This window comes from Ctenocephalides felis, unplaced genomic scaffold (assembly GCF_003426905.1).
Source record: "Ctenocephalides felis isolate EL2017-DRISC unplaced genomic scaffold, ASM342690v1 CF-g0.4_SCAFFOLD_01170, whole genome shotgun sequence".
In the NCBI taxonomy this organism is placed as follows: Eukaryota; Metazoa; Arthropoda; class Insecta; order Siphonaptera; family Pulicidae; genus Ctenocephalides; species Ctenocephalides felis.
Window position 1 is genome coordinate 43,685,637 of NW_020537324.1, and position 15,116 is coordinate 43,700,752.

Here is a 15,116-nt window from a genome sequence, read left to right on the forward strand (position 1 = left end):
AAACTCAGAAACGCTAGTCTTCATCGAAATACATCGATTTTAAATTTTTGAAATCGGTCCAACCGTCTTTGGAAAAACGTCGATTTACACGCACACACACACAACATGCTTCTTCCAAATTTGGTCTCATTCGATTCAGGATGGCTTGAAACGTCGAGAAAACATAAAATCAGTGAATCGGATTTTTTTATGAAAACATAAACTTCTCCTTCGGGAAGTTAATAAATTTGTAATTTAAAACATTAATTTATGTACCTTGACATTTTAGAATATCCAGATCATTGGTTATTGATGCCATGTCCTTTGTAGAAATATGAGCAAATATTTAGAAATTTTCCTGGAAATAAAATAAAATAATTTTTATAATATATATGTATATATACTTTTATAATTTATATAGCTTGGTATTACATTTGTTTTAATCGGAGTAGTGTTGTGGTAATTTATTTTTCAACAAGCATAATTGTTCCATTAAGCTTTTGATTCAAGCTCAAAAATCGGAACTAATTTTATGTCAAAAATATTCAAAGACTGAACGCGGTATAAAAAATGATTGAATTGCTAAAATAACTGCAAAAAATACCAGTTTTTTTTATATAATCAACCGATTCAAGTAGTAACTGGTGGTGTATGGCATCGTGCCTTAAACCAATTTGATGAAACTTCCCGTACCACTAGAGAATCATTATTAATAACAATTGTTTTAAATATTTTCAAAGAGATATTTATAATTTTGTACTGTAAATTTTTTCGTTCGTATAATATACAGTGACATTCTTATCGCTCAAACACTAACAAAAGTGTTAACATTAAAAAGAGATAGAATGAATCTATGTGTATGTGTGTGTGTATGTGCGTGTATGTATGTGTGTGCGGATACAAATTTTCGGATGCGGATTTGAATAATTCAAAATACATTCGATTCGCATTGATAAGGAGACGTGTTGATTAGTTTTTGGCGAAGGCAGGTCTAGCCATTCCAAAGATACGGGGCTAAAAGTGCCGAAAACGGTATATCAGTTTTTAAGAGAACGGAGCGTCCCATTTGAATAATTCAAAAAACATTTTATTTGTATTAACTATGCTGTTAAAGCAGTACTATTGCTTTGAAAAAAGTTCAGAATTTCCAAAATATGCCAAAATAAAGAAAATTTTTATTTTCATTTTTTTTCAATAATTTTTTTTTTTTAAAAAAAGTAATTTTGTTTCAAATTTATAGTTTCTCAAAAATCTAATTTTTTTGAGTAAAACTTTTTCAAAAATGTTAATCGTTTTTAAAAAAATAATTTTTGGTACGGGAAGTTCCAGCAATTTGCCTTAAGGCACGATGCCATGCGCCCCACTAGCTGCATTGCATTTTTTTACTAATTTTTTGGACAATACTTTTAAAATAGGTTAAAAATTTAACTTTAAAACAACAATCTGATACTCTGAATATGACGGCAATGCAAGGATAAATACAATTCGGGTCTTATGATATCAATAAGGAGAAGTTTACGATTCAATTTTGGATATTGTAAATAATGAAAAATTAAATTGAAATTTAAAAAATCCAACATGAAATACGAGTGTTATGATTGAAAATGAAAAGCTAGTTTTTTTAGCTCTCTTGGCATGATTTGTTCAATAGAATAAATCGAATAATAAATAAGTAAAATGTTTTAAAACCCAAATATTAACATTGCACATACGTTAAAAATAATTGAAAATTTTAAAAATTTGATATTATCAACCCACGAATCTTACCACGATTTTCTAAATAAATTTAAAATTAATGTATTTTATACGCTTTTAGATTATATCTAATTTTTTGTGTACTAAATCGAAAATAATTAAAAATTAATTTTAAAAAAATATGTAAATATTTATATAATATTAATGATAAAATGTTAAAACTGTTAATTAATGAGGGTGGCGGGGCGCTAGAAGAAAAAAGTTGCATGCGGGCGCTAGGGACCCCAGGACCGGCCCTGTAATATATATATATATATATATATATATTTATATAAATTTATTAATTTATAATTTTTGACATACCTTATAATGTTTGCTGTTTGCTGCTTCGCACTAATGATCATTAAATATTCCTATAATAAATAATTTTTCTGGTTTATTAAAATTTCTGCACAGACACGTGTTATATCCACGACTCACACACTGTCTTGAGAAATCTAAAACTTTTATATTTAGCATTTTTATTAACATACTAGAAGTGTTACTGTGGTAGGGATATCCACATTTGTTATTTATGTTTGGAAGCTTATTAATAAATAACAATGTAAGTAATCAACATTTATTAATCTTAGTATTCGATAATTGTCGTACATATTGACGTAAGGGAAAATTTATTGTGCATCCGCACACTTCTTCATGAACATAATATTTGAAATTAATCATAGCATTGTAAATGTTTGTACACAGGTGAGTTATTAAAATAGAAACACTAATATAAAAATAAAAATGATGATTTTTATAAAATCATTGCGTATACATCCACACACAGATAAATATATATATATATATATATATATATATATATATATGTGTGCGTGTGTGTGTGTGTATGTATGTATGGATACAATTTTTCGGTCACGTTTTCGGGCGCACGGATCAACCGATTTGAATGGTTCAAAAAATATTCGATTCCTATTGATAGGAATATGTGCTGATTAGTTTTTGGCAAAGGCAGGTCCAGCAGTTACGGAGATAAAGAGCAAAGAGTGCAGAAAATAAAAATCGAGTTTTTGAGAGAACGGAGCATCCGATTTGAATGATCTAAAAAATATTCAATTAGTAATGATTGGAAGAAGTGATTATTAGTTTTTGGCAAAGGTAGGCCCAACCATTTCGAAGATACAGAGCTAAATGTTATAAAAATGGTAGTTTTTGAGAGAACTAAGCGTCCGATTTAAATGATTCAAAAAACTTTCTGCTTGTTTTAACAAAATAATTGATTTTGGAAAAAAAATTGTTTCAAAATTTTTTTCTAATTTTTTTTTCAATTTTTTTTTGTATATCGAAAATAATTCAAATTTTATTTTCAATTCTGACTATAGTTCTAATATACTTTAAACAAATAATTTCAACTTTATAATTCTTATAAATGTTAGACAATGATACAATATTAATAATAATCTATTTGAAAACATTCAATATTTCTTGAACATTTCGTTAAGGTACGGGAAGTTCCAGCAATTTGCTTTAAGGCACGATGTCATACACCCCACTAGTTTTTATTTTAGTTTTTAAATTCGTATTTGAAAAATACATACAACTTTTTTTACTCAAATACAATTTATTTTTTATCAAGGGTTGCCCATCCCTAACTTTTTTTTAATTTTGTAGCCAATTTTCTTATTATTATTTTTTTTTAATTACAATATTTATTACAACTGTTAAATAGTTAACATCTAGCAATATTGATAAATACTTACATAAATTTAAATAAATAAGAGTGCAAAGGATAGAATTTACATGAAAATAATATCCGTAGTATGATGATGTAATATAAAATACAAGCAAATAATAATACAAATAATATTAATAAATAATATGAATAAAATTTCTGAATAATAAAATAATATTAGAAAAAAACAATAAAATATAACAAAATAACAATAATAGAAATAGTAAGATGATGATAATAATAATAATAATAATAATAATATTATTATTATTAATGTTAGTGTTTACAAATGTCTATTTATGAGATCATTGGGAATTTTTCGTTTTAGACTGGTTGGGCGCGCTTCTGAGAATACTTTTTGTGCCGAGTAATTTGGGTGTTCGACGATTGTTTTTTTAATTTTAATTCTCAATAAATGCATACAACTCCAACTTTTTCACCCTCCTTCCACAAATCTCTAATGGATAATAATCATTTTAGTAATCGAATAATTTTTCACCACACTTTAAGTTACTGAGTGTTTTTTACTGAATTTTAATGCATATTTTGATAATAAAGCATATTTTACTCAAAAAAAAATTATTTTTATCAATGGCTGTTTACCCCTCCAAGTATTCCATTGTACAAACATTTCCCAATGCGCACAAATAGTAAGTAGTTGATAGATGATTTGCATAAAAAAAAATTTTTACAAGAAATAGAGAGATTGAATAGCAAAATCTAAAGATACAAAAGTTTTTGAACTAGGTACTAAATAAAATTATGGCAGAGTTGTACAATTTTTCACTCTCTCAATTTTTTTTTCATTCTTACTCAAATCGCTGGGCGGGCTATATAACAATATAACTTAACTAGTGAGGTGTATGGCATCGTACCTTAAGGCAAATTGCTGGAACTTTCCGTACCGTAACGAAATGTTCGAGGAATACTGAATGTTTTCAAATAGATTATTATTAATATTGTAACATTGTCTAATATTTATAAGCATTATTTATAAACTGAATTGCAAAGTTGAAATTATTTGTTTGAAGTATATTAGAACTATAGTCAGAATTGAAAAAAAATCGAAAAAAAAATTTGAAACAAAAAAATAAATTATTTTGTTAAAACAAGCAGAAAGTTTTTTGAATCATTTAAATCGAACGCTTAGTTCACTCAAAAACTGCATTTTTTTAACATTTAGCTCTGTATCTTCGAAATGGCTGGGCCAAAAACTAATAACCACTTTTTCCAATCATTACTCATTGAATGTTTTTTAGATCATTCAATTCGGATGCTTGGTTCTCTCAAAAACTATTCTATTTTCTGCTCTCTTTGCTCTTTATCTCCGTAACTGCTGGACCTGCCTTTGCCAAAAACTAATCAGCACATCTCCCTATCGATAGGAATCGAATGTTTTTTGAACCATCAAATCGGTTGATCCGTGCGCCCGAAAACGTGGACGAAAAATTGTATCCATACATACATACACACACACACATCCATTTTTTATTAGGTATGCCAAAATGTTCAGAAACCTTCAAAACGTCGATAATGCAAAAATTTTCGATTTCGATTTTTGGAGGATTACAATAACTTACCCAAGGAGAAGTTAAAAATGAATTATTCGAGTTTGCTTCGTAATTCAAAAATTAATGAAATAATGAAAAGGGCAGTAATAATGTATCAAAATTGCCAGATGAATATTCAGTAGATCTTGCAAAGCCTTTTAATATTTCACAGGTACATTTATATGTGGCGTGCTTTGTAGTAGTAGGTAAGCTATTCATTGTTATATATTCATTAATAGCTGTTCTTTTCACTTATATACTACATTTGCTATATTATTTTTATACCAAACATTTTGTACTAAAAATATTGCTTTATGAAAAACGTCTGCCGAGTCAGGTAGTATATATATATATATGATTTAGTTGTTATTTCTGATGTTGAGATATATGAGTAAGTTCTTGTGGGGCGATACATCAAAGAATAAAAAGCAAAGATTTATAAATTAATCTTTAATTCCAACGTTTGGAATAAATCTTTGCTTTTTATTTTTTGATGTATCACCCCACAAGAACTTACTCATATATTATATTATATATATATATATATATATATATATATATATATATATATATAATTGTATATGTATCGACATATTTAAAATAAATTATTTCAATCCTATCCATGTTTCAAGAAGCTATGTCGTCACAAAAAATGTATATGTGACTAATAATGACGTAAGTTAAAATATACGGGTTTTTACGCGGATTATAATGATATTCATTAATTTTTTGCCAAATTTAGGTTTACCATCCAGGTATCTGTCACTTATTGTTTTAATTCCACTTTATTGTTTTCCTAGTATTATTTTATTATTCAAAAATTTTATTTATTTTATTTATTAATTTTACTTTTATTATTATTTGCTTTTATCAACTTCCCGTAGGGCAAGTTATAGTAATCGCAAAAAAATCGAAAATGAAAATTTTTATATATTTTTACGTTTCAGAGATTTCTAAATATTTTGACATACTTTAGAAAAAATGGAAGTATGTGTTTGTGCGTGTGTGTATGTGTGTTCGGATACAAATTTTCGTCGACGATTTCGGAAATACGGATAAAGCGATTTGAATAATTCAAAAAACATTCGATTCGTATTGATAAGGAGACGTGCTGATTAGTTTTTGGCAAAGGCAGGTCTAGCCATTCCGAAGATACGGGGCAAAAAATGCCGAAAACGGTAACTCAGTTTTTAAGAGAACGGAGCGTCCGATTTGAATAATTTAAAAAACATTTTACTTGTATTAACAAGAAATTTTCATGAAGGCAGGTCTAGCCATTTCGGAGATATAGTAAAAAAAATATAAAAAAATGCCATTTGGCGGTTAAAAATTATCATTAGGCATATGCACATCAAATTGTCAGATATTTTATAGAAATTTTAACAATAAGTATGAATTTTGTTTACATTCCTATGGGTTCCGTAGCAATGTTTATCCGTTAGACGGCGGCGCGCCGCTTACGCGCTTCGATATTTCGTCTCTATGCAGTTAAGTTTCTCAAAAATCTAATTTTTTCAGAGTAATTATTTTCAAAAATGTTAATCTTTTAAGTTTAGTTTATCAAACATCTTGCACAGTTAATTATACCGTACATTAGTGATGGGCGTTGAATCAACGAACGGTTATTTTCAACCGTTTCTTCTTCGTTAACTAACTAACCGTTTCGTCGCAACGAAATAACTAGTTGAAAATCAACTGGTTTCGAAGCAGTTGAAAACATGGCGGCCAGTTAGTTTTTTCAACGATATAGGAATTCGTTCGTTGTCGAAAACGAACGTAGGCAGGTACCTGCGTCGGAAAGGATCAACTAATACTATGAAAATCGTTTATTGTTAGGCTACTGCTTTTATAATATTGCAAATGTACATGTACATCTTAAAAGAAACTTGCAACACGCGCCAAATCGTTTAATTTTAGAAAATCAGTTACATTTATTATAGTTTTCAATGGTTAATATTTTTCATAAAAATCTCATAGCATTTGTCTTGTAATAATTTTTTTAAACTAAACCTGAAAATTGATTTTTTATTTTTCATAACATTTTATATAACTATACATTTTTATATTGCTATTTTTATATAACATGTAAATTCGATGTTTTAGTATATGGCTTTGCTGTAATGAAAATATTTAAGTTTTTTAAATTAAACCTTTATTTATTATATATATATATATATATATATATATATATATATATGTGTGTGTGTGTGTGTGTGTGTGTGTGTGTGTGTGTGTAATAAATGTGACAATTCACATTTATTTCTTTTTATTCATCAAATCCAACGTCAACTTGACTTTTATAAGAACAAACTTCATATTACCAACTTTCAATGAAACAGTTATTTCAACTATCAGTTTCTTAACGTTGAATCGTTAAAAATAACTATAGTTGAAAAATAACTAGTTATTTAACTAGTTGACGAAACCCCGATAACCGTTTCGTTTCGTTGACGGCAAAACCGTCAACGACCCACCTCTACCGTACATACACGTGGTATATACAAACTACAGGAATTTTATGATTTGTACAGTTTCGAACGCCGAGCAAAGTTGTTTATGCCACTGCCTGCGGCCGACCTTATAATAGGGGAGCTAGCAAGGTTTTCGAGAAAGCATTTTAGTCAGGCTGGTTTTTTAGTATTCTCTTGGTTAGAGTACGGGACGTCTGGCAGCTGGAAGTGGTTGCGTTAATTAGTGCGCAACCAATTTGTACAGCGCGATTTCAAAATTTTGAAAGCATTTCAGTCAGTCCAATTTTCATTTTTTTGACTTCGAATAAGTTCACCCAGACTCACATTTTTGTTGCCAGACATTTTGGGCGCTGCTAAATATGTACCAGACGCCAATTTATTTATTAACTAAATGACCCGACAGACGTTGTCCTGTACCCATTTCTGCATTTTTTTTAATATAATATACTAATATTTACCGTTTACTTAAAAATAATAATTATTGTTTTATAAATTACTCTTTACGCCAAAATGCATATACATTTATAATATAAGCGATGTTAAATGTAGAACTGCTTTAAATAAAATGATGAGTCTCAATTCCCACACTATATTGGAAATTGAAGTATTTTAAACGATATAACATAACCATAACCATAACATAACACTGGTACTTCATGTTGGTTTAAATTAATTTAATTTTTCGTTATTTAAGATATCCAAAATTGCATCTTAAACGTTTCCTAATCGATATCGTGAGGGCCGAATTGTATGTATTCATCTTTACTTTTCCATTTGTTGTTATAAAGTGAAATTTTTACGAATTTTAAACATAATGTGGAAAGATTAGTAAAAAAATGCAAAGAAATTATTATTAAAAAAAAAAACTATATTGAAAATTTAATATCCGAATCTTGTGTTGTCGCCCCCTAAGGCGTGCGCTCGTGTTTTTCGCATGCATCGCAATAAAGGTAGGACCGGCCCTGATTAATACTTAATTTCATATTCTAAGTGAATTAATTTGTCAAAATCTGTTCATATGTGTATCATTCAATCTGCCATACATATACTGTATTTTATATTATTTTAATTTCTGGCACATCTCAGCTGCTTTTTGGCAATAATAATCTTCACATTTCATTTTTTTATTCATAATCATAAATTTATTATACATATTCTAATATTGTCCAGTAAATTGAAACATGTCGAAAAAGCAAACAATGGCATGTCGTTTTTGCATTTTTTTCATTTATTTCTACAATATTGCACATACATTCCAGTACTTTATAATCACATACACCATAAAAAATTTCTTTAACAAACTTAAGAAAGATTTATCAAAATCCGAATAATCGTTTAGGAGGAGTATACAGTGAGTGCTTGTAATTTAATATCAACTTTATATAATAACAATAAAGCTCAAATTGATTCTACATTTTAATTAGAAAACGTTTGTATGAGAAAAAGAAAAGGGCTATTTTTAGGGTTTTCCAGGCAGTTATTCGATTTTGTCTTGCCGTAAGAACCATCCTTGGACTTCAACGAACATTTTAAAAAAAGAATTGGCAAAATTGGTCCAGACATTGTTGAGTTATGCGCTTGCCAACACATTTTGCGATTCATTTTTATATATAAGATCTTTTTTAAAACTCAAATCATTTTAGCCCGTCTGAAATTTTAATATTACGTTCATTAAGGGTCAAAAAACATAAAATTAATTTGCCAGACGTTTCTGCGGTTGTTAACCATGTCTGGAAATCAAAAATATCTGGCAATATGATACTAGTTCATAGCATTTTAGTCAGTCCAATTTCTATTTTTTGACTTTGAATAGATTATCCAGATTCACATTTTTGTTGCCACACATTTTGGGCGCTGTCAAATATGTGCCAGGCGCCAATTTATTTATTAATTTTTTTAAAAATTCAAATCATTTTAGTCCGTCTGAAACTTTAATATTATGTTCATTAAGGGTCAAAAAACATAAAATTAATTTGCCAGACGTTTCTGTGGTTGAAGCATACCGTAACAAAAATTTCAGAAAAATAAAATAAATATTCCCAAAGTTATAGCTGTTTTTGTTGACCTTGTTTCAAAAAACGGTCCTGGCGGTGACCATCATAACTTCTTAGGGATTCATCTAAAATCAATCAAATGAAAATAATAGTTTTATAAATAGATAATCCCGGGCCTGATCGAAGGTTTTCTTTTTTTTGCAAAAATTAACAAAATGGCAGCATCAAAAAAAAATTCTAGATTTTCGGGTAAAAAATCAACAGCTAATTGGTCTTAAAAAATTGAAATTTTTGAAAAAATAAAAATCCTTCGATCAGGCCCGAGTTTATTATGTATTCTAAAAGCTGTATAAATTTCATTAAAATTTAACAAGCGGTTTTTGAGTTACAGTGGTCAACGGTTCAAAAAACATAGTTTTGAAAAAAAAACGCGTTTAAAGTTTCAAATTGGATTTACGTACAGAAATTCAAATTATTGAATTACTTGAACCTAGTCATCTATTTCTGGACTATATAATAGTTCATCAGTCATTGCTAAAGTTTCCAAAATTTCCATTTGCAGTTGCCTACGAAGTACGAAGCATTCTGGCCTCCCGAGTGTTCCCGTTGGCGCGCTGATCTGCCACTTTCACACGTGCAGCATCCAATTTTTCAGCAAACCAATGAGAATTATACCCACAATTAGGTCATAGGATATCCATAATCAATATTAATGATTACGTATATGTATTCAGCAATTTGTACGATAGTAGAACTAGTATTCACGGTTTTTAGGCATATTTTTTACACTAGTTGGTTGAAGCTTTTAATTTTTTCTGATTATGGATTCAATCTTGAACTACACATCTTGAAAGTAAATTATCATTGCTGAGATCATCGTAAATCGGTTTAAAAGCTTTTAAAACATCAGGAGGTGAGGGAGAATAATCCTAAGTATAAGTATAAGTATCGAGCTTTCCACTGGCGTCAACGCGCTGGTAAGAGTCCAATAACTCAAAAAGTAATCATCGGATCAACTTGAAATTTTCAGAGAGCATTTTCAAGATATTACACTTAATGAAAATGCAAAAAAATAAAAATCGATTTTTCAAAAATTCCAAGTACCCCTAACCCCTTAAGGATAAGATTAGACTAACTGCAAAACTGCATACAAATCTATTTGCAGTATAAGTTCAATGCAGTTGAGCTGCACTATAGATGTCATACAAATTTAGCTGATGGTGCCTGTAGCTTATGATTCATTATGCATCCGATAAAATAATAGGGCGAAATAAATTGAAAGTATTATAATTATAATATATATATCTATATATATAAAAGAGGATCGCCTTATGTGCTACCACTTATAACTCACGAACGGCTGAACCGATTTAGATGAAAATTGGCAGGGAGGTAGTTTAGGGCCAGGAGAAGGACTTAGGATACTTTTTATCCCTTTATTTCATTCTAATTCAAAATTAATTATTAATAAACAATCCATGTAGTTTATTCAATCTATGATACTATCAATGATTTCATCCATGACATTTACATTCGATTGTCAACTGTCATTCGGTGTTTCTGTTTTGATACAAATATATTGATATGCATTTCTTAATGACCATTATTTGAAAATTATTACGTGAATAATATAAATATTTTAATCGCCACGGAAAATTAATGCAAAGTGGCAAATAAATTAATTCTTAATAATACCAAGCGATGCTAGATGGACGATGGGGAAATTTATTTCTTGAAAATGGAAATGTAATTATTTATATAATTAGGTATTTATGTATATTTGTTTATACGTATTTAAATAGAGTATTTGAGGTGTTTATATTATATATCAGCAATAAGTATAATCATCAACAAATTAATAAAAAAAATATTCTGAAATATAGTTTCTTGACATAACCTCAAAATTTGTAATAAAAATGTAAATAGTTATACATTAATTGTTGTTAATTTGTAATTTCTTTATACATATCTTATAAAATGTTTCAGGTGTTTACAACTAATTGGCATATATATATTATCAGCAAATGTGCTTTGATTCGACAATAAAAAGGTCTAATTGAAGTAATCGACTACCTTAAGATAACTATAGTGATAGAATATTAGTTTTTGGTTCTCATATATTATAACCCAGCTATAAACCTCACGGAGCCCCAGACCTTTCCAGCGAATGCAAAATTGTCGAATTCGGTTTGTGCATTCTGGAGATATATCGTCAGAACTTATAACTCAAGAAGGCTGAACCGATTTAACTGAAAATTGGCTTTGGTAAAGTTGGTAAAAGTTGGTTCAGAGCCAGGAGAAGGACATAGGATACCTTTTATCCTGTTCGACTTGGAATAACAATAAGCAAATGACAGCTATGTAATCACGCATGGATGACAATTCAATATTTGTAAGGAATTAATAATAAAATTATTTATTTTAAATAAATAATTAACAATTATAATATAATGATAGTGCCATTGCCCATTCGTATAAACAGTGAAGTGAACTATGTTTAACTCAGTATGGTTGACAAATCATATTTTTCTCAAACACAATGCTCTGAAAGAACTTATTTGTATAATTATGTACTCATTGGTATTTATAAAACCTTTTCTAGATTATTCAGATTTAGAACCTAAATTTGGAATTGATCAAAGGAACATTTTGTCGAATAGCTTATTTCCAGTTATAATTTTCTGAATTTATTCAAGAATGGATAGTAATATATGAAGATCCACGACCGAAGTGTCAAAAACCAGTAAAGCTAAGCATTGTTTAACAGCAGTATTTGAATGTAAAGGGAAAAATAAATAGCAGTATTTGAATGTAAAGCTCAATAGTATTATTTACAATTATACACAAAATCCAGAATCCAAAAAAATTTTCAAAAAATTTGAAACGCATTCATTAATCGATTAAATGGAATTTGTAATGACTATATAAGTCGAAAGACCAACAAAGACTTGGATTGAATTATGCCATGTTTTCTATAGAAAGTGTATAAAACTTTCAGTTTGGTTGTATTAATAAAATATATACAAACTAATGGGGTTTATTGTTTCTATAATATCTCATTGTATATAGCAATTCAAACAACACATCCTTACACAAAAAGTATTATTTTTTTAGATACTCTAGAAATTGTTTATAAAATAACTTACTTAGCAAAACAACGTTTGCCGGGTCAGCTAGTATATATATATATATTTATATATATACATATATATATATATATATATATATATATAAATTAAATCTACCACAATACCATATTAAACATTCGGCATCCCTTCTGCCGAGTCCAGTGTCCTCCATCGCGTCACTTGACAGCACCAACTCGCCACCACAACTTTTATTTCACATTTACATTTCACCACTGCACATAACTAATTATTGTCACTATCATCAATCTAATTAATCACCGTATAACATTGCGTAATATTAGCACAAACCGACGCCCAAAGTGCCAACTATAGTTACTTCCTAGGTGAAGAGACTTCAACAACCGACTGAAGAGTTACCACTAGCCAAATCCCGGCAGTGTGTTGCCAGGTGATGAATTTAACTAAGTTTAAGTTGCAAAGAGTGTTGTCGGTGTTTAATATATTATTAATTTGAAAAGCGTTGAGTCTTATTAATATTTTCTTAATTAAATAATATGAGAATAAGCATTATATAAGTGTATGTATGAAAATTAGTATTATATATATTTAAAAACTATTTAACCAAATATTAGTAAACACATTACCTATAAGTATAATATCGCACTATCAACTTAATTTATTAAAATTTATTATAAACTAATAACAAATATAAAGCATTACACCTAAGTCTGTTTTTACACGGTAGATTGTGTAAAAAAAGACATCTTATACAAAAATGGGTGATTTGTTCCTAATCTCTGAAACATATTAAAATTAGTGAAAAACAAGAATTTTTAAGAACAAGAATTCATGTTTATTTTATTAAATCAAATATAATAAAAAAAAATCAAAGTAAAAATTGTTTGTACGCGCTAAAGAGGAATTCACTTAAATGTTTAAGCTAGTGTTCGCAAACTATCGATACTATCGATGGTTTCAGACTTTTTTCTTTCATAAATACTTTTTTGTGATATGAACATACTTCGCAAAAATTAAATTTGACAAAAAAAATTTAAGTACATAAAATTTCAAATCGTGCTAAATGGAATAAAATCGTGTAAAAAATTTAAAAATATTAAATTTTCAAACCGTGTTATATCAAAACCGTGTACAAAAAGACCGTGTAAAAACAGACTTAGGTGTATATTTGTTATCTGTGATATTAATTATTGATAGATTGTTTATTAATAATTAATTTTATCGATAATAATTTGTTTTGTATATTACAGTCTACCTGTTTAAATGTCTATTTTTGTATATATCTACCTGAATATTTTTCTATTCGGGGATTTGTCCGATTTTGCTTCACAAGCGACTTCTATAATTTCAGAAGTGCCAAATTTATTGATTTGACTTTCATTAATTGATTCTTGTTCGATATGATATTAATTTATTCTTCATCTGATGAATTATTTCTTGATGAGTTGGATGAAAATCTGACTTGAAGTGTTTTGCGAATAATTGAACTTTTTCTTATAGGAGGTAATTTTCTCGTAAACTTTTTACAGACTGAATGGCCTGCAACATCTAAACTTGTACTGTAATTGTGTATTAAATTATCCCTGTGTTCGTAAGCATATTTTTAAGCCATCTTGTTTTTTGATTCAGTTTTGTTTTATTTGCTGGAGCTCTGGAATTTTTATGTTTTGAAGATAAACTTCTGGTTTTGTGAGCGACATATTTTGGAACATTTAGTTTTAGATAATAAATTGCACCATTTAGGTTGTTTTCAGTTTTGAGATGTAAATTGCAGTTTGGGGTTGCATCCAACTCGATTTAAAATTTGTTCCAGTTCTATGCTTGTTTGCTATAAGTAATGATGATAGGAGAATGATCTGGGCTCAGGTCTAAGCGGCCTAGTACAGTAAAAAAAACATTACTGAAATTTTTTATCGTGCCAAAGTCTAAAACGTAAGGAATTTTTGATGGTTTTCTAGGCCAGTATGTATATGTAGGCTCGCTGGTTGAGAAATGCAAACTGACGTTAAAATGAATTGATTTGACTTGAATTTGATTTTGAGCTTTGCTTCTTGGAGAATGCATGGAGTATGTTTTGCGCTGAAATCTCCTGCAGCAGTAAATCTAGTTCCAGACAATTCGAGGATTTTATCAAGACTTTTAAATGACATTAGTTGCTTAGATAAAATTTTTGTTTAAGGCTAATAATCGCACTACCGCTGTGGACAAATCTGTCCGTCAGTGAATGCTGATTAAGCTGCTTGACGTATTATTATTGTAGATTTGTCCTAGTGTTTATAGTTCGGTTTCTGTATCATCGATATCTGTACTGTAATGCAGGTTTCTTACTACAACTACATATAAATATGCACCCGCAAAAATTGCTCACTCACACAACATATGACTACTCTGGATTGTTTGGATTAGCACAAATCTAAATAATATTATTAAAGCGATCCCACCTGTTTGGCAGTTGACGACAGAATGACTTAAACGAAAATATAATGATATAAAATTCAATTTTTCTTGTTTTTTTAAGATTTAAGTGAAAAAACTATTGGTTGTAAAATGTTAACTAAAAGATTGATCAATCGATTTCGTTGGTATCG

At 28.9% G+C, this 15,116-nt stretch overlaps 1 long non-coding RNA gene across 1 annotated transcript; it reads right to left on the minus strand.

The window, feature by feature from the left end:
• Window positions 1-266: 266 nt before the first annotated feature.
• LOC113367990 lies at window positions 267-12,812 on the minus strand. The gene is made up of 3 exons (XR_003366324.1): window positions 12,675-12,812; window positions 2,038-2,177; window positions 267-337 (listed from the first exon to the last, which is right to left on the minus strand). It is a non-coding gene; the product is annotated as an uncharacterized LOC113367990 (long non-coding RNA).
• Window positions 12,813-15,116: the final 2,304 nt, after the last annotated feature.